The sequence below is a fragment of the Pantherophis guttatus genome, chromosome 2, assembly GCF_059756535.1.
Source record: "Pantherophis guttatus breed Tessera chromosome 2, ASM5975653v1, whole genome shotgun sequence".
In the NCBI taxonomy this organism is placed as follows: Eukaryota; Metazoa; Chordata; class Lepidosauria; order Squamata; family Colubridae; genus Pantherophis; species Pantherophis guttatus.
In genome coordinates, this window is record NC_142064.1 from 70,348,047 (window position 1) to 70,368,321 (window position 20,275).

Genomic DNA, 20,275 nt, shown 5'->3' on the forward strand with positions numbered 1-20,275 from the left:
TGGAGGACTCTGAAGAAGAATCAAATAGAGCGAAGGAAGCTGTTTTGATATAACCTCAGAAAGACACATACCCCTGCTGGTTCAAGAATATACCCTCTGGAATAAGATACACTTTGAGATCTGTGTGGCTCTCTGCCTAATGCCATTCCAGAAGGCCTTGAAGACATGTTTAGTCTTGTCGGATAAGTTTTTGCAAATGTTCTGAGTTCCATTTCGGTTATTTATAGTTTATTGTGTTCTTCTTTATTTCTGTTTGATAATGTGAGTCACCCAGAGTAATTTTGAGTCAAGCACTTAACATCTAACAACAGAAATAAATAAGCAAGCTTTTATGCCAACTACTATCTGTCTCCACCTGATTCTGAGGGCATCATTATCAAATCTGCACCAAGGCAAAATGCCACTGGAGTAATTATTTGCAACGTTGGCTAGCAGGCCTTTCAAATGCAAGAGATTTCCCAGGGGGGGAAAGAGTTAAACCATCAAGCTATGAGCCAGAAGCCGTTTAAAAACCACCATAGTTGTGGTTTAGTTTACCAACATGCTAAGCTGAAACCAAACAGATTGCTGTATACTTTAATATGTTGTATGAAATGGACCTCTATCATCTTTCAGCTCCTAGAATACCTTTCCCAGTTAAGCTAAAACTAGACAAACCACATTATAACTTTGTGCATGGCTTCTCAAACTGCAGGTCACAACCATTCTCCAGGGAAGTTTTTTTTTAATAGGCAAAATGAGTACTGTTAAATTCAGGCCTACTTTTCTTGGGCAACTTGCAGTGATTTGCACAAAGTAGAGCAAAACCTGGAGGAAATTTTGAGAGAGGATTAGAAGAGAGACGGTAGGGTTAACCACTTGTCAAAACTCTTTATCATCTCATTCTCTCTTATCTCTCTATGATCTATGTCTGTCTGTCTGTCTGTCTGTCTGTCTATCTATCTATCTATCTATCTATCTATCTATCTATCCATCCATCCATCCATCCATCCATCATCTATCATTATTTATCATCTTTCTCCTTACCAATCAATCATAGATCCATCCAAACTATAAAATGGTATGATTGTGTATTAGAAGCCATATCCTCTGGGGTATCAAGCTCCAGGCACCAATTGCTAAGTAATGACCAGAACCTGCATTGTGATAAAGTAGCATAATCTGCCTTTGAATGTTTCGTGAACAAATGTACATGCTAGTGAAGTTCAGTATTTTTAGCCACTATTTTATGATATTAGCCTAAACTGGGAGGTAAATGAAATGTTAAGCCTCAGTCAAGAAAATGTGATGAAAGTTACACTTCTTTTAGAAAGTTGGATATTACTTGTCCAACTTCAACCCCCGAGAATTTATCAGCTTTATTTATGGGAAGGAAAGTACACAGATTCATTTATCATTTGTATGTGTATGGGGGGGGGGCATAATCTGATAAAGGTTCCTAGTGTCTTGTGTAAACTAATTGTACATAATCTCTCAGCTTCAGACAGCTGCTTTTAGTCAAGATGGTCTAGTCTGGCCTTCCATTCCATCTGTCTCTTTTCAGACCTCTTCAAAGTCCTGTTCTTTGCTTAAAGCCTTGCTCTTCCTTTCTAGGATCTGATGACTCAGTGACCAGGTGGGTGTGGCTGGGTGGGCATGGCTGGCCACGCCTACCCAGCCACACCTACCTAGTCAGCCACCACCCAGCCACGCTCCCTGGCCACTGTGAATTATCCCATTCTATCCTTTCTATCCCATGTAAACTCATAGTAATGGAAGCAAACCATTTGAGTAGTTCGCTTGTATTTTTTTAGTCTTCCCTACCTTAGATTGTACACATGAGGAATAAGTCCAGGGAAACATCAGCAGAAAACAGAAAGCTGGATCAGTGTATGTTTTGAGTTCGTATGGTTGACCCAGGAGTTGTAAGATTTTAAAATATATTCTAGATTTCAGGATATTCTGTTATTACATTAAGAATGTACAAAAATGAAAATACAGTAACGAGGATTTTGGGGTGGGGTGGGGGTTGGGAAGACAACAGCCATCCAATTTTTCCATCCCGTCTAGTCTTCTTTAGGTTTGCTGAGTACATAAACTTATCAGAATTATTAATAACTAGCTGAATACCTGTGCTCTGCTACAAAACTATGTGATCGCTTGATAAATTGACACTTATAGCTTGAAAATTAATGAGTAATTGCAATCGGCTTATCTCTCCCTCGGCCTTGCCCCACAGAAGCCTTCCCTATCCTATCCCCTTCTCCCCCTCGGTCTTGCTCCACAGAATCCTCTCCTATCGTATCCCCTTCTCTCCCTCATCTTGCCACCCAGAAGCCTCCCCTATCCTATCCCCTTCTCCCCCTCAGCCTTGCCCCACAGAAGCCTCCCCTATCCCATCCCTTTCTCTCCCTCAGGCTTGCCCCACAGAAGCCTCCCCTATCCTATCCCCTGCTTGCTGCTGTGAAAGTAAAACTGAAACTAAAACAGGGGTGAAATGCTCCCGGTTCGGACTGGATCGCCTGATCCAGTAGCGATGGTGACGGGTGTTTCAGAGAACTGGTAGCAAACATCCCTGCCACCCCACATGCCTGGCTGAGCCGTGCAATCATCAGAGGCTTTTTTAAAAAAAAATTAAAAGCACTTTTTCTACAACCTCTTCGGCCGAAAAAATGCTTTTAAAAGTAAAAAAAAAAAAAGCCTCTGATGATTGCGTGGCTCAGCTGGTTTGTCAGAGGCTTTTAAAAGCATTTTTTTTTTCGGCTGAAGAGGTTGTAGAAAAAATGTTTTTAAAAGAAAAAAAGCCTCTGTCAATCAGGCAACTCAGCTGAGATCGTCAGAGGCTTTTAAAAGCATTTTTTCTACAACCTCTTTGGCCGAAGAGGTTGTAGAAAAAATGGTTTTAAAAGTAAAAAAAAAAAAAGTTGGCCACACCCACCCAGTCACATTACCCCCCCATCAAGCCACGCCCACAGAACCGGTAGTAACAAATTTTACATTTCACCACTGAACTGAAACTCCTGTCCTCTGCTTGTGTTTTGCATTTGGAACAGATTTCTTTTCAGGGGGAGGGGGAATAGAACTCCTTAGCACCAAAGGGCTGTTTGGAAAGTGAAACAGTATTTGCTGTGTGAGCAAGAAGGAGACAGGAAGGAGCTTGGCCATGGCTTAGCTCAACTATTCTGTAGTAAAGCTGCTTGCTGCTGGGAAAGTAAAACTGAAACTGAAACTCCCCTCCTCTGCTTGTGTTTTGCATTTGGAACAGATTTCTTTTCAGATGGGGAGGGGGAGTAGAACTCCTTAGCATCAGAGTGTGTTAATAATAATATAGGAAATATTAATGCTCTGATGGTCATTTCGAAAAATCCTTTCTTAGTGAGCACCTAGAAGCCAAGAGGAACATATGAGGCAAAGTTTGTAGGCTTTACTGTTCTGGAGATTTTGTGATGATGCATGAGTGGTATTTCACTTTTATATATATAGATCAGAGACAGTTATTTATGTTTGAGTAAACATCAATAAAAGCTCTTAATGGAAAAATGAGAGAATTTAATCAATCAATTAATCAAACTGATAATCAAGAATATTTAGGGTTATAGTTGCAGTTGTAATTTTTCATCTGCCAAGATCAATTCATGAAGATTTGCAATACTGTAATCAAAGTTGTAATAAGAATAAAAAACGTGAAAGACCCTGTCCATTATATTAATTTAAAATCCATTTATGAGCAAATTTTAAAATTACTCAACTGTCATTTTAGAAAATGAGAAAAAAAATAAGTTCAAAAGCAAAATGGAAAAGATGAAAAGGATTTGTTTTTTTATTTTCTTTATTCCATGCTTACAAAACAGAGTAATTATGATTAGAGTTATACTGAACAGGGGCTGAATAAAGAAAGAAATAACTCTTGTTGAAAGCTATATCTTATAATGGTATGATTTTTATAAAAAAAAAACAGTAAACAAAAATAAGGATTAACGAAAAGTGTTGGCCTGAGGAAAAACGGAAAGGGTGAAACAAGGACTTAAATCATGTTTAATTGCAAACGGAGTGGATAAAAGAGAAAGCCTCTACTGTGTCCTCAAGCCGGAGATGAAGAAAGAAGAGGTTTTGAGAATGCAGATGAGGAAACATTTCAAATGTTGACAGTTTGAAAGACTCTTGAGGCAATTTATGGATGAAACATTCACTAAAATTCCAAAACTATCAAGGCTGATATGTGACAAATTGGAAGCTGATCACTAAGTGGTGAATTTTAGTTGCAGACTTTTTGGGACCCCTTTCAAATAGCCTTGAGAAAAAATGTAAGAAATACTTGTTTTATATTGATAATCTATAACACTAATCAGGCAAATGGCTTCTCCACAACAGCTTCCCTGTGAGTGGATTTGACTGAGAGTGATTGATCCAAGGTTACCCAATAAGCTTCCATGGCCGAGAACCGACTAGAACCTGAATCTCCCACTCTTTAACCATGATGCTACATTGAGTCTCATAGCATTGGCTTGTATGTTGGAAGCTGGTATGGCTTTAGCTTGATATTCTGTGAATCAAGCCCAGTGGTGGGATTTAAGCAATTTAACAACTGGTTCTCTGCCCTAATGATTTCTTCCAACAACCAGTTCACCAAACTGCTCAGAAAGTTAACAACCGGTTCTCCCGAAGTGGTGCGAACTGGCTGAATCCCACCGCTGATCAAGCCATTGTAATGTGTAAACAGTGATTTGTGTTGCCATGCATTTTTTGTCTCAGTCATTGAAAACTAGTGTGTGGAGAGATATTAGACAGAAGAACTGGCTACAAACAAAAATAAAATTGAAGAAGCACCAGTCGAAATCAAAATATAAAACATTCTTCTATCTGTGGTCCCATAATTTCCAAGATAATCAGGCTGGGATTTATGAGAATAGAAATCCAATATATAAGGCTGCTGTACTAAATAAATATATAATTGTTTGCCATAAACATGAAAAAGTCCTGATCATTTCGTATCTGCCAGAATTTTAGTGGAGGTGGTTGAGCTACTAAATGATGAATATTATGGTACTTTCAGTATAATAATTGGCTCAGACTGATAACCCGATCACTTAGAGGGGAGGAAAAATTAAGAGCTTTGTAATAATTGGCTCAGACTGATAACCCAATCAGGGGGGAAAAAACAGAGCCGTGTAATAGAATATAAAAAGTGATGCTGTGCTCATTTCTATATTAGCTATAAACAAGCAAGTTATTCAAAAGAAAAATAAAACCATGCAGCTATTTACAAGAGCTCAGAGGCCTTGACAAGAGCCGCAATGGCTACAGCAAAGCACCGAGTGAAAAAATATCTACCATTAACTTCAAGAACATTTCTTTGGAAAATAAACCAAGATCATATGGATGTGTATTACAAGAGAATCTAGCCAAATGCAGCATATTCAACCCAGGATTGTTAAACAACTCATAGCATAGCATTATGTGTTAGCTTTATGTAAGTGTAGCATCAAATTTGTTTCCATACGAGATATTCCTGATTATTTTATAAAGTACTTAGGTAGGTTAGTACCTCTGGTACCCTGTCTCATAATCCTTATTTGGGTCTATATAGCCATACATATTTTTCTTGGTTTCAAATGATAAGATTCTTTTGTGTCAGCTTTTTTTTTTTTTTAAAAAGATCTGCCTGGGCAAATCACCAGTTAACAGTTTGCTTTTCTCTCAAATGCATCAGGCACAGGTTCAAACTCTTAGAACTTAGAAGGCAGTTATTTGCTCTCATTTCACATATTGATGCAACAGGTAGCAATTCTGGAAAGGGAACAAAATAAATATGAATTGAACATAAAAGAAATTGAGAAATGCACAATTCAAAGGAGCTTTAGCAATAGCAATAGCACTTAAATTATATACCACTTCACGATGCTTTACAGCCCTCTCTAAGTGGTTTACAGAGTCAGCATATTGCCCCCAACAATCTGGGTCTTCATTTTACCCATCTCAGAAGGATGGAAGGCTGAGTCAACCTTTAGGCATTCATTTAGAAGGCAGTCGTGGAAGTGCTGTCACTATTTGAAGCAGAGAGGATCTGAGGGTAGAAGGCATCTCCTTCGGCATGCAGAATGGACAAGGGCATTTGTCTTGTCTAAAAACCAGCTAAAACTACTCATAATAACGCTTTGTGCAGGCACAGAATCCATTTAAGGCAGAGGTGTCAAACTTAATTTCATGGACGGCCGCATCAGGGCTGGGGTTGACCTCAGGGGACCAGGGTTCATGGCTGACTGGGTGGGTGTGGCCAGCTTGATGCCACTCCCCAAACTGCTGGCATGTTTCCTCTTTGCATTGGGTAGACCAGGCCGAAGTGACGCAGGGAGACCCGGCCGAAGTGACATGGGGAGACCAGACCGAAGTGATGCAGGAAAGCCACTTACATTTTCCAGGATGGCCCCATGGGCCAGATCCGACCACATCTCAGGCCGCATTTAGCCTGCGGGCCTTGAGTTTGACACCCCTGATTTAAGGGAATATATGGATGATCTTTGGAGGAAATAAGTTTATACATAAGCAAGCTGCTTTAGGGAAAGGCTTACTTAAACTGGGATAACACTGAAACATATGAAACCACATATGTACAACAGGCTGGTCATCTACTTGATGGTTCAATGGGCTCTGCAGATTTAGCATTTGAACAAGAGCTAGACTGTTAGAAAACTTGAAGGACTAAACTAAAGACATATCCTCTTAGAGAAAAATCTATCTACATGGCTGACACAGACTTGACAGCACTTAATCTATCAATTAATCACAGGAGCCACAGGGTGAATTGCAAGTGTGATAAAATAGTGCTTAAGGGGAATGTTTTAAATGTAAAAATCACTCCTGGAAAAAATAAACTTTTACAAGTTTTATTAGTTTACCAAAATATATAATATGAAGAAAAATGATAATAATGGGAAAATAGGGGAGGAAAAAGTGAGGAGGAAAAAGTGTAGACTAAAAAGGGAAAGAAAAAGAAAAGCATTTTAACGCAGCAGAGTAAGGCAATAACATACAACCTCAATTTTTTCTTTTTATATAGTTATATACAACTTTGTTTTTACTTGGAAACCGCTTCTGGACTTTGTGCTTGAGATGAAAACAAAAATGAAACTTTGATTCTGGGTTTTGCTGATAAGGTAGGTTTATTATTATAGAAATGGCTAGCATATATTTCTATGTAAAAGAAAAAAGTTTAGATTATATATTACTACTTTATTCTACTGCTTCTGAAACTTCTAAAAAACATTTTTTTTCATATTTCCTGGAAGCTACAGCCAAGTATTTGAAAGCTTTTTTTTTAAAGTTCTTTTTCAGTTTCAGGTATTAAGAACACTGAAGAAGATAAATTATAGGTTGCAGAGAACTCTCCATCGGGTGTCTCTAAAGTGCTTGAGGCTTTGAGTGCTTGTGAAAATAAACATAAAAGTTTGTTTTAGATTCTTCCACCTTTACTTTGGCACACATCACGGGTTCTTAAAGAAAAAAAAACATGCTTGAGAAAAGGAACGTATTTCCCTCTGTACTTTTTAAGAAAAGGAATATATTCCTCTTAGATAACTCCACTATCTAGTTTGCCTTAAAGCAAATTCTCTTAAAGAATTCAGCTTCCTGAGTTCCTACCTTGGATACTGGAATGTACACCTGGAAGAGGGAAAAAATAGAAAAGAATTTATCTTGGTCTTTGTTTTCTGCAATATATACATAGAAAATAAACTTGTAAGTTGGCCTTTATGAATCCAAATACGATTCTTAAAAGCTCAGAGATGAAATAGGTTATGTTTACATATGTAATAATAGGATAAAAACATCACAATATAGAAATACAAACTTGTCAAGTAAATCAACTGAGCACAGCAAGGATCCTAAAATCCCCTAGATTAATTTACACAATACAAGTATTACTAAATGCTATAAATATTTGAGTGAAAAAACATATAAGAATTTTGACTGAAACAGCATATTTGTGGATTACAATTCGTATCATTAGCTGCAAAAAAAAACATGAAGTTTTTAAAGAATGACATAAAATTACAAACTTTGTTAGAAAAACATCAAGAAGTGCCCTCGTAACATTGCCCTCATATTGTATTAAACCAAATATTTTCATTTCATTCTCCTTAAGTTTCCTTAGCAAGAACAATTTTTATTAAACAGAAAAATTAATCAGGTTGTTGTTTTTGCAAGACTATGAATTCCCACATTGCTTATTTTTAGGAACACATTCCCCTTTATGTTTTTAGTGTGAGTGTTTTCTTGCAGTGGCCCTTTAATCTGGATTTTCCTTGACTCTTTCATCCTGGTTCTCGTGTGGTGAGAAACCTCTGGAAAAGTTAGATCTCCTTGAAATTAATAAGTGCATCTCAAGATGAGAGGTGCTTCTGGACGTCATATGTGAGGATATCTATGTTTTTGTATTAATTATGAACAAGCAGGATTCTCACGGGGAGAATAAAGCTATGGAAGTATGGAATCTAACACACCTTAAAGAAGTTGACAAATTTACTATGTTGAAAGTGTAAAGTAGGTAAATGACCTCAGATGTGATGGCCTTGTCTTACTATCTTGGGATAGTAACCCCCTGTTCAGGCAGGAAACCGTATACTGTTTCAGACAAGTGGTTGTCCAATCTCTTCTTAAAAACTTTCAATGTTGGAGCATCCACAACTTCTGGAAGGAAATTGAATTGAATCAAATCAAATCAAATAGAATAACAGAGTTGGAAGGAAACTTGGAGAGCTTCTAGTCCAACCCCCTGCTTAGGCAGGAAACCCTACACACTTCAGACAAATGGTTATCTAATCTCTTCTTAAAAACTTCCAATGTGGAGCATTTACAACTTCTGGAAGCAAGTTGTTCCACTAATTAATTGTTCTAATTGTCAGTAAATTTCTCCTTAGTTCTAGGTTGGTTCTCTCCTTGATTAGCTTCCATCCATTGCTTCTTGTCCTGCCTTCAGGTGCTTTGGAGAATAGGTTGACTCCCTCTTCTTTGTGGCAACCCCTGAGATATCGGAACACTGCTATGGAAGCTAATCAAGGAGAGAAGCAAGCTAGAACTAAGGAGAAATTTACTGACAGTTTGAACAATTTCCCTCCAGAAGTTGTGGATGCTCCAACACTGGAAGTTTTGAAGAAGAGATTGGACAACCACTTGTCTGAAATGGTATAGGGTTTCCTGCCTAAGCAGGTGGTTGGACTAGTAGATCTCCAAGATCCTTTCCAACTCTGTTAGTCTGTATTCCTTTCTCTGTAATATTTTATAGGTCAGTAATATTATGTGCATTCCATCATTTATGCCAAGTTGCACTCTGGCTGTAGTAATTCCTAATTTTAATTATTGCAAGACAGACCATATCCCAGGGGACAGAAAGTCTTGTCAAGATTCTGTTAGAGTAAGAAAGGAGTTGCACACTGTTAAGTAAATTATTTCTGGAATGGCATTCTTGTGCATTCATGCACATATCAAGGATATTGTGAGTCACAGACCCAGTTGGGAGGCCTCGGATAAGATCTAGCCTGTAGCAGCAACTCCACAACACCCACCACCTGCAAGCCGTGAAAAATAAATAGTGAAAAGTCAGATGTCTGGTGCTTCATTCCACTTCATTATACCTGATGGCAGGCAGACCCTTTCTGTCTTTTTAAGTGAAATGCTGAAAATGAAATTGCGAATGGGAATGCAGCGTGATCGTTAGCGTTTGTGAAATACCACATAGTCTATTCCATTTCTATACAGTAACACAAACCCTACAGAATAATTTACCAGTTGGCCCTGCATGGTGCTGTTTAGATAGTTAATGGTTTTCTCAGACACCTCCTGTCTCCAAAGGAAGGCAGAAAGAGATACAGCAAAGGAATGGGAAAGTTAACACAGAAAAATCCTCAGGCTTTCCATTTCTGGAAAATGTAACTAGGCATTCTAGGAAAAGGCTGTGGCTCTTCCCCTCTGTCAGATACAAGAATAGGATTGGATCGTTTTCCTATGGCCTCTTAATTAAAAGCACGATCTTCATTTTGGTGGACCAATTAAGAGCCATGGGGCCTCAGTGTCCGGTCGAGGCATCCCCTAACTCACCATGACCTGCAGAGGCCTCCGATGATGATGATTCTTCTTCAATCTGCGGACTCACCGTAAGATGCTGATAATACTGCTTCTGCTGTTGCTGCATTTGCATGCACCTCTGTTGCTCTCGATCGGGGGTGTCCAAACTTGGCCACTTTTAAGACTTGTGGATTTCAACTCCCAGCTATGTTGGCTGGGGAATGCTGGGAGTTGGAAGTCCACAAGTCTTAACGTGGCCAAGTTTGGACACCCCTGCTTTAAGATGACAGAGAACTAGATCTGTTGCTATAAGACAATCAGCAACCAAAAATCAAGCTAGACAATAAAAGGGATAATAATCAGGGCATCTGCCTGTTGATGCTAGGGAAAACTGGCTCATCTTTAGTTGGAGTATTTGCACTAATGCTTCTCTTGATGTCTTTCCATTTCACGCTGCATCCAATTCTGCCACATATTCAGGGCAAGTTTGTTTTTGCTAAAATCACCCACGGATTTTGAAATGAGATGGAATTCGGTGGCTTCAAAGTGCACGAGCAGAATAACCATATTTCAATTTCCCTGTTGGAGCACAGGGATATTACCTGGAATAAATTGTCTGAAAATAAGAGGCAATGTTCAGCAGCCAGTTTCAGACTAAGTTGCACTCAGGCCTATTAAAATAGTTTGGATTCAGTGAAGTATTAATTCTAGTTTCACAATGATTTCCAGAGAATTAAAAACTTGTTCTTAGGTGACATGCTGAGCAATAAAGCTGACCAGGCATTAATTAAATAACTGTTGACTTTTCTTCTACCCATCAAGGATATGTTTACAACTTCACCTAAATGCGCACACAGAATATACATAAAATGTACATCATTGCCAAGATATTCTGGTTTTCTATGCTTTGAGTAACATCAGCCTTGGATTTAGACAAAATGTTCACTTACAGTTAATCAGATTGTCCCATATTTTTTGGAAGGAAGAAGCACCTATGGAAATGCAATACAGGTAGTCCTTGATTTATGACCATATATTTAGTAACTGTTTGAAGTTACAACAGCACTGAAAAAGTGACTTATGACCAGGTTTCAAACTTATGACGTTACAGCATTCCCTCAATCAGATGATCAAAATTGTGCTCAACTGTGCTTCTATGTCAAGGTCTACCTATACTGATTTTCTTCACTTACTTCTCAGTCTATTAATGGAAGTTTAAATCTCCTTAATCTATTCAGTTTGATACCCCGCTTCCTTCTAGGTTTAAGGTATCTGGGCTGCAATATTCTGAATGACCAGTAGATGGCAGTAAAGGAATACAGAGAAATCTTTGTTGCCATCCAGTGGTTGTTCCAATTTTTACAACCCAGATCTGGCAATCTTCCTCTTCCCAGCTCTCTGACCCAGATATCACAGGAATCATGCATGGGTGAAATTAGTGGGGGGAAATCCCTTAGTGTAAACTTGCCTGTTTGCCAGTATTTCACCTACACAATTCTAGGGAATTTTAAACATAAGAGATAAATACTTTAGAAATTTTGGGGAGAATTCAATGCTTGGTTACGGTTACTGTTTCTTCCACTGAACTTCCCTGTCATAGATTTTACTCCTAGCAGTCTCTAGAGTTTTATTAATTACTAGCCAAACATACTTGAAAAACATGGGAGGGAAAGCAATTTGTTGTTGTTGTTGTTGTTTTGTATGGACTGGAGGTAGGAGCATTTTTGCAATTCAATTATAGTATGTTAGAGAGTGAGACACTGGATAACGTTTCCCCTATTCTATTGGTCAGCTGGTGCAACAGCACCAGACCTTGGGAGACAGGGCGCAGAGATGCTGCCCAAGGAATGGTCAGATAAGGGAGAGCCTAACACACAGCTGCATAGTGGGCGGTGCATCAGAAGGAACCCTCCCCAAATTCTCAGACTGTAAAGGAGATGGCAGGAGAATTGTAGTTTCAGACTTGCAAGAGTCTGTTAATTTAGCTTTACAATAATGTAGAATTAGCTCATCTGGTCATGTTTCCTGTCTAGTCTACCAGATAAGGCTGACAGCTGGACAATGAGGACTGATTAGTTATCTTCATACGTTTGAATGCTGGGGGACAGAAATGCTGGAATTGGGTTGGGGAAACATCTTTTGTAACATCGAATAGTCTTACTGCTCATTTGGAGTACACAGACATTGAATCATTATCAAACTTACATCCTATTGACCAGCCAGCTGGGCAAAATGAACAGGAGAGAAATTCACACCCATCTGTCAACACAGAAGCTGACTTAACAGTACCTTCCCTTGTGAATGTGGCAAGGATTTTGGAAGGCTGGGATCACTAACCTCACAATTCTTGATGGATTTTAAAATCAGGGTTCTTGATTTCTGCTTTGTGTATTTTCCCATAAACATGGATGAAAATGAAAAAAAAAAGGAAAATGATTAATAAATGTTTAAACAGTTTTGCTAACATCATATTCTGAGCTAATAATGTTTATTGCTTAGTGTTTTACTGAAGTTCTGATATGATTCTGTCATCCTCAGGGATGTCATATTGTAATTAGAATGATATTGTAATTTTGTCACCTCTGTTCAAATAAATGAACCAGTTCCAAGTAATTTGTACTTTCAACAGTAAGATTTAAGGGTCATTACTCCTTCAAAGTAAGCATTATTAGAAATCAAAAGAAAATATTAGGATTGAGCGGTAGATTTCTGTTCAGCCCATATATTAGTTGAATTGTGAGACACACCTAAGTATATTTATAAATTGAATGCATTCATACAAAGGATTCTGCTTTATTTTCTAGCCATTGAAAATGTATGCATAAAATATTAAATCAGTTTGAGTTTAAATATATTACATTAAGTGCTTATAATGATGCTGTAGGCAAGTGTTACAAAAAAGCACCCATTGCTGGAGCCTAGATATGCTTTCTAAAAATATAAGCCCTCAATTAAAATGTGTACATAGTTTTCCTGTAACATTTTTAAAGGACATGCATTTTGTGTCTAAGGGTTTATGGACACTTCAATTGCATCTCTTTAGTTATCATCATAATTGCTTGGTGTAAAATTGTGTTAGGCAGTCAAGATATGTCATCTTTCACTCTTGACAATGATAGGAAACTTTACATTTTCAGTAGCAAGTGAATGCCTTTTAAAAAATAATAATAATGATACGTATTTGCATATGCCAACCCTGTTTACATGGGAATGGGGGTGGAGAGAAGTTGTTAGCTGTGGCAGGTACTTAAAAAGTTGAAGAGTGACATTGTCAACTACAAGAGAAGCTTCCTCTGCAAAAGAACAAACTTTGAGAAAGGCTTACAGGGAGAAAAGGTCACAAGATGCCTGACAGGGAGACGGAAAGAAAGCAGGGAAATGTGAGAGACCTTGAATATAACAGTTGAGGCTTTGTAAGTAGTGGAATAATGTGATTTGCCTGATCAACCAGCAATGAAAGACAAACTTCCTCACACTGCAAGTATTTGTCAAGCCCTTTGTGAGCTTCTTGTTAGAGGCCTATGAATTCACTACTTCCTAATGCTGCTACACAAGGGGTTGCAGGAGCAGAAGGGATAAGTCAGCTCTTCCAGCCATTTTGCCTACACTCTCTGAACTCAGGATATTTAGAAAGCGAAGAAATTTAGAAGTTGGTATAGCATCATGATTAGGAATCAGGGACTAACTAACTTTTCTAATGAGTTGATCCCAATTTTGTTTTTTTTTAAAAAACCCATCCTTATAGCTATGCTTCATTCCAATAAATACACTTTGAACACTTAACCTGATAAAGAAATGACTTTACAAACTTACCCACTTAGAACTTTAATTTCCAATATTTGAGGGGCTGCCACAGAATGGAGGGGTTAAGCTATTTTTCAAAGCACCTGAAGGCCAGACAAGGACTAATGAATAGAAACTGAACAAGGAGAGAATCAACTTGGAAATAAGGAGAAAGTTTCTGACAGTGAGAGCAATCAACCAATGGAACAGCTTGCCTTCAGACGTTCTGGGAGCTTCATCCCTGAAGACTTTCAAGAAGAGACTGGACAGAAATGAGGTAGGGTCTCCTGCTTGGGTGGGGGTGTTGGGTGGGGGTCTTGTAGATGACCTACAAGATCCCTTCCAACTCTGTTAATCTGTTAAACTCAGTGGGGCATATTTTTCAGCATGAGTAATTTCCTTTATTTTCTTCATACTTCACCCTGAAATCACCCCCCTTGAGTTCTAAGCAGCACAGAACACAGCCTAACTGTGGGAAGCTTCAGAAGGCTTTTTCAGAATTGAAGTTTTCCATAGTTGTATAGTCTCTGCCCACTTCCAAAACTGATATCAAGTTAAGATTTCAGAGAGTGTTAAGCAAATTGGCATCTGGTCAAACAGCCAATTGTAGAATTGAAGAATCAAGGGAAATAATACATGTCAAACCAGCATTATCGGGCAAAGAGAAGATAGTTACCATGCTAGATGTAGGTAACCTGTAAAATATTCCCGCCTAGGATTAATCTCACATTCAGTATCCAGCATTCCATACCTTGTGCAAATTGGTCTAAAAATGAGGTGGTTTTGTTCTGTTTAATAGTATTTCAATCCTAAAGGTCTCTATCACTTAATAGGAAGGAAGGAAGGAAGGAAGGAAGGAAGGAAGGAAGGAAGGAAGGAAGGAAGGAAAGAGAAAGAGAAAGAGAAAGAGAAAGAGAGAAAGAGAGAAAGAGAGAAGAAAGAAAGAAGAAAGAAAGAAAGAAAGAAAGAAAAAGAAAGGAGGGAAGGAAGGAAGGAAAGAGGGAGGGAGGGAGGGAGGGAAGGTAGGAAGGAAGGAAGGAAAGAGGGAGGGAGGGAGGGAGGGAAGGAAGGAAGGAAGAAAGGAAGGAAGGAAGGAAGGATTAGCATCAGAGGTAAACACCGTCCTTTAGTTTACTAAAATGTAGTGGAGGCCAATTATTACCATGACTGATAATCTGAACCTGTCCTGTTTCTTTGCAAGTATCAGGAAGCAACAGCCAAAGATACATTATTGCTCAAGTTCATTAATTATACAGGCTGCTGGAAAACACGGACATCTGTTGACACCAATGGAAACAAGGACGTGGAGTCGATGTTGTCACAGAAACACAGTAGTTTTCCATCAAGGTCATTGCTGCTCAGGGACACTGGAAAGAGGATACATGAAGGAGAGAGGGCCTGTCCAGTGACCAGTGAGAACAGATGTGCTTCCTTAACAAAAGGAACAAAAGGTCTCTTTTAATTAAAATATGAAGAAGTTTAAGTGTTCTTCCTGCAGTATAAGAACAGCTAAGAATACTTATAGTTTAATGCCAGGCTCAGTAAACCAATACACTTAATAAACAGAGATTTGCTAAATGGATGCAAATAAGTTTTCAATAATGTATCAGCGGGGAAGAGCGACTCCATAAAGACCATAAAGACTCCATAAAGCATTTGACAAACATGGTTCTAACTTCTAATCCATGTAATATATTGCAGTAATTTGTCTACCTTTTAAGGCAGTATTTCTCAACCTTGGCAACTTGAAGTTATGTGGACTTCAACTCCCAGAATTCCCCAGCCAACAAACCTGGCTGTGGAATTCTGGAAGTTGAAGTCCACATATTTTCAATTTGCCCAGGATGAGAAACACTGTTTTAAGGTATCCTGAGTCATAGACCTTGACTCGGTTTATATTTAACCTTGGCACCATCATGCTTTGTCCCCATCAATTTTCCTTCTTGGCCACAGAAATGAATGGGACACCTTTAAATCGCCATTTAAGTATACAGGTAGTCCTCAACTTACTACAGTTTGTTTAGTGACCATTCAAAGTTACAATGGCACTGAAAAAAGTGACTTATGACCATTTTTCACACTTATGACCATTGCAGCATCCCCATGGTCACATGATCAAAATTCAGATGCTTGGCAACCGACTCATATTTATATGGTTGCAGTGACCCTGAGTCTTCTGATCACCTTTTGCAACTTTCTGGCAAGCAAAGTCAATGGGGAAGCCAGATTCACTTAACAACCGTATTCACAATTGCAATGATTCACTTAACAAGTGTGACCAGAAAGGTTGTAAAATGGGGCAAAATTCACTTAACCAATGTCTCATTTATCAACAGAAATTTTGGGCTCAATTGTGATAGTAAGTTGAGGACTACTTGTACTGATTTTTAAAGCAATATTTTCCCTCTTAAGCTAGCACCAACCCCACCTAGCTTTAGGGTATGTCATTTCTATAACTCTTTGTCACTCATTGTCTTGGACCGAATTCAGCTGATTAGAGGTGGGTTGGGAGGTGTGGACAACACCTGGCCTCGGCCAACCTCCCCCACATCCTTTGACCCCACTTAAGCCCTTGATTGCCTGAGCTCCTTTCAGAGATGTCACCTCCCATCAACTTTTGACCCCAACTTCTCTACTTTCCAACCAAGCAGAAGGGAGGAGGGAACAATTTCATTATTTCATTTGAGGAAAAAGGTTTTTAACTAGCGCCCTTCTGCTTTAAGAGTACTGTATTCCAATATTATTATTATATCTCCTCTGTTTGTTTACTGACGAAAGCTTAACTATTCTGCTTTAACAGGAATCTGGAATGTATTTTCATTTTTATAAGGAGCAGCTCTGCATTTTCCTCATTGAGAGTGTTGAACTGGGCTTTTGTTCATGAATGGCCAGTTTCCTTTAGATTTTCCAGTTTCAATCATGCCCCAAACCAGAATGAAGGACCTGTCTACACAGTCAACAGTCAATTTCAGTCATCCTTAGACCATTACACAAATAGTCAGTCTGCTCCCCTTCTGGCAATATTTCTGCCCTGCTGTCTTCAAATGTGCTTCTTTACAGGTAATTGCTGATTTACCACCACAACTGAGCCCAAAATTACCATTGCTAAGCAAGGCAGTTGTTAAGTGAGTTTTGCTCCTTTTTATGGTTGTTTTCTTTTTTGGCCACAGTTGTTAAGAGAATCACTGAAGTTGTTAAGTGAATCATGTGATCATTAAGTGGATCTGGCTTCTCCCATTGACTTTGCTGGTTGGAAGCTGTCTGGAAGATCACAAATGGGGATCACGTGACCCCGGAATAATGCAACGATCATAAAATACATGCCAGTTAACAAGCACCCGAATTTTGACCACAGGGATTCTGCAAGAGTCGTAAGTGTGAAAACCGGTTGTTAAGTCATTTTTTTTCAGTGCCGCTGTAACTTCAGTCACTAAACGAATAGTTGTAAATTGAGGACTACCTGCTCAGGAGGAAGGGCAGATAAAACAGTTTAGGGAGCAGAGTCCTGAAGGGAGATCTACCTTCTTCCCTTGCAGTTGTCTGTTCAGGGGATGCTTTTGCTACCGGCTGCCAATCTCCTGAAAGGTGCTGGCTGTGTAAAGCCAGAGGAGAAAACCAATAACCTTGCCTACAATAATTGGCACACTCCAAGCAACACCATTCAGCAATGACTTGGAACACCTTCAGAAGAAGCAGGAGAGGAATTGGCAACAGGGGCAGCAAGTTTTATGCAGGGATTGTTTTGTGCTGACTCCAGGGTGGCTGGATAATAAAGCTGTGCAGATTTTTGGATTCTAAACAATACACAGCCATGCAAACATAGCCCTGAACCAGCCACATTAAAGCAGCACCAATACTTGTATATCCTACAGTCAGATACTTTCTTTTTTTTTTTCGCCAAAGTTTTCTTTTAATTTTTCAAACAAAAAACAACATAAAAGCATCATCCTTTCAAACAATTACAGTGTTTCGGTCGGTTAAAATCTTTTCGTGCTCACAAACTCTTCAAAATATCAATATATGACACACGTTTCTTTTCCACTAAGAGAAAAACAAATTTTTACACATTTTATCTTAATTTCATTTCATATATCATATTTCATTTCCATGTTTTATTATCTATCCATTGATAAAATAAATCCCATATCAAATAATATTGTTTATCTTCCTCTTCTCTTATTTCAAACGTCAATTTCCTCATTCCAGCACAGTCCCAACATTTTCTTAATAATTTCTTCATCATTAGGTATCTTCTCTCCTTTCCAATTTTTCGCAAGTACAATTCTAGCTGCTGTTAAAACATTCACAATTAAATATTGCAATTCTTTACTAAATGTCTCTGGTAAGATCCCTTATAAAAATGTCTCTGGTTTAAAGTCAATATGTCTCTCTGTCATTTTTTCCAATCATGTGTGTAAAGTCAGATACTTTCCAATACTTCCATGAAACCTATTGAAATGTATCATAGGACTCATTTCTCCGTTTCAGCATCCAGGACACTTAAGGACAAAAAAAGAAAAATCGATCTCCTTACAATTCATTAGATTGCTACCCAGGAACGTATTAAAGCCAAGTGCACTCCAGGTTTTGAATGGTGCAGAACTTTTCATCCGGCCGGCCGTCATTTTCTTGCTTATTATTATTAGTGGGAACTTTTGCCCTGGCTTGAACCATCGACTCTGTGAAGGACGCCGACGATCCTCTCGTCCAAACAACTTTGCCGTTCCCTGACCCGGTGTCCTCCCTCCCCCACTTCCCCCCCCCCGCGGGCTAAATCGCCACGTGATCGGAGATTCCTGCTCCATGGAATCCCTGCTGGCGAAGGAGGCGGGAGAGCCAGCGCGCCTTGTGGGGTTGGGGCCGGAGCGCGCAGCCGCAGTGCGGGCCAGCCGGTGTGTGCGCGAGCGTGGAGCGAGCGAGCACGAAGTGCTACAAAAGAAGCGCGAGCGGAGTTTGCAGGCTCAACTCCGAGGCAGCGTCAGCTGCTGTCGCGGGCGGCGATCTCTCGGTCTCGCTTTCCCTCCTCCTCCTCCTCCTCCTCTCCCCTCCGCTCGGGTGGGCTTTGGCGGTGGAAACAACCGGTGCCTGGCACGTCTGTCCCTCCCTCCCTCCCTCCCGGAGGAGCCGCTTGCTCCAGGACCCCCCCTCCCCCGCGCTGCCCTCGTCTCGGGACTGGCACGGCGCCGCCGCCGCTGCTGCTGCCTCCCCCCCTTCTGTCCTCACAGGTTAAAGCGCCGCGAGGTGAGTTTGAACCTTTTCTCCGCGGGGAGTGGGGGGTGGAAGGGTCCGCCGGGAGTTGTTTTGGGCACATACACGCACACACCGGAGGGAAGCGGGAAAGAAGGAGCGCTGCGAGCCGCCTGGATCGAGGCGACCGAGTTGGATCGCCCGGGGATCCTTTGGTACGAACTCGGCTAGGAGGCGGCGCACCGGGTTTAATCGCTCTCTCTCTCTCCCCGCTTCGGTTTTTTTTCTCCTTTTCCTTGGAAAACCTGAGCTGAAGGGCGGGGGAGGGGGGGGGCGGGGAACACCCAAGTATAAAGAAACTTTTGGACGGATTGGGGGAATTTCCCCCAACTCGGCTCTTTCCCCTTCTCCTCCCACTCCTCCTGCGGGCGCTAAATCTGCCCGTTCCTGACTCGTCTCCTCTTTCCATGCGTTGTCCCCTCTGGGGTAAAAGCCGGGCTCTTGCTTTGGTCAGGTGGCTGCCCGAAAAGGGACTCTCTCTGCACGTTTCTTCCCCCCCCCCACCATCCCCGTCCCGGTTCTTGCTCCGGGTTCCCCTTCAGTTGACATTGCAACCGGCAGGGCCCTGAGCGGCCCGGGAGTGGGTGATTTCCCCCCCCCCCCAGGCGCTTTTTCTTTTCTCCCCTCTCCAAAAAAAAATCCCTTTTGTTGGCTCACCACCTCCCTCTGTTCTTGGGCTGAGGGAGGCTTTTGTTTGGGAAACATCAAAGGGACTGGGGGGAGGGGAGGTGAGAGAAGACATAATTTTGAAGGCAAAATTTCTTTTAGTGTTTCATTGCCTGTCAGCGCTGGCTTGGCGGCTCCCCCCCCCACCTTTCACCTCACCCCGCTTTTTCCTGAATGAGAAAAAAAAGAATGAAACTTTCTTTCCCTCCCTCCTTCCTGGCTGCTTGTGTACAGTGATTTACCTAATTAATGAAGCAGCTTATTATACAGACATGGCTGGGAGCAGATTGATCTGCTTAAGAGTTATTATTGAACCCAGGTATCTATCTTGAACTGCCTGCTGCCAGTGTTTGGAAAGGGTAACACTTGCCCATAGTTGTTTTTAAGTTTAACTTTCAAAGCTAAAGACTCAAGATTCCCTCCTTTGCCATGTTAAAAGCCATGTTGCTATGCAACTCTGGAAACAGGTGTCTTATTCATGCAGCTAAAGAAAACATACTTTTGAGAATTGTCCATAGGTTTAGGCCATTTTTGTGTCAGT

General features: G+C 40.3%; 1 protein-coding gene across 2 annotated transcripts in view; it reads left to right on the forward strand.

The window, feature by feature from the left end:
* The first annotated feature begins 17,707 nt into the window (after window positions 1-17,707).
* The window catches only part of KANK1 (KN motif and ankyrin repeat domains 1), a 125,950-nt gene continuing 123,382 nt past the window's right edge, over window positions 17,708-20,275 (forward strand). The window contains exon 1 of one of the 2 annotated variants that reach the window (XM_034410299.2): window positions 17,708-19,062. The gene's annotated coding sequence lies outside the window, so the exon portion shown is untranslated. The remainder of the gene's footprint in view (window positions 19,063-20,275) is intronic. The other variant, XM_087886175.1, reaches the window with a different exon arrangement.